This window comes from Gavialis gangeticus, unplaced genomic scaffold, assembly GCF_001723915.1.
Source record: "Gavialis gangeticus isolate Ggan-Ray unplaced genomic scaffold, GavGan_comp1, whole genome shotgun sequence".
NCBI lineage: Eukaryota > Metazoa > Chordata > Crocodylia > Gavialidae > Gavialis > Gavialis gangeticus.
Window position 1 is genome coordinate 15,050,333 of NW_017729018.1, and position 981 is coordinate 15,051,313.

Below are 981 nucleotides of genomic sequence, written 5' to 3' on the forward strand. Positions count from 1 at the left end.
ACAGAAAGCAGAGTGGTGGTCCGGAAGGGAGTAAAGCTTTAACTAATGGTGTGCTTAGCAAAAAGGCTGGTTCCAAGTTACTTCTGGTCTTAGAGACTGGATTTTCAAGTACTCTGTTAACAGTGGGGAATTCAGCAAGGTATTTTTCAAGCTCTCACAAAGAGCAAGATTGTCTGTTTTTAGAAAAAGGAGCCAGTACTCTACAGGATGGTGAGAGGAGAAAGACGGCGCAGACAACGTGTGCCTGGGCCTGGAGTTCTTCTGGGTGTCTGTCAGAAGCCAAGATGAATGTTAAAAGCTATAACATCACATTTGACTGAGAAGAGAATGACCTATTCCCTTTCAGCCTTGAAAGCTCAAGTACAGAAGGACAAGTATGAGACTCTGAAACTAAAACAGACCAGTCTAGGTGAACTGTACAAGGTAAAGAGATGTTTATTGAATAAAAAGAGTAGGAACAGGGGCTCCAATGACTGGACAGCTTCCTTGTCGAGGCTCCACGTGTTCTTTTTCTGTAACAGTGAGGCGGGTACGTCCCTCGGACTGTTGCTGTATTTAGCTTCCTGCGTGGCTGTGTCTTAAAAAGTGTTGGCCTAGGCTCTGTGTCGCTAATGCTTTTATCCGTTCAAGTTTGTTCACAGTGCTAGCGCTCCTGGGGGTGCTGCGCTGGCTGCTCGTGATGGGCTGCAGTATCCTGCTGCGGACGGTGGGGTAGGATAATGTGTGACAGCGGCGCAGGGGGGTTTGCAGCGCGCCGCCGCCGGGCCAGGCCGTACGTGTGAGGGCCGGTGGCCGTCTACTTCCGAAACGGGGACCCAGTCCCGCCTCGCGCGTGCGGTGCGGTGCGGTGCGGTGCGGTGCGGTGGGGACGGGACGCCTGTGCCCAGGCCCGCCTTTAGCCTGTGCCCTCTGCGTGGGACGGGCCCTGCGCCCTGTAACGTACTTCCTGGATACGTGCACGCTGCATAACTAGGACTTCCG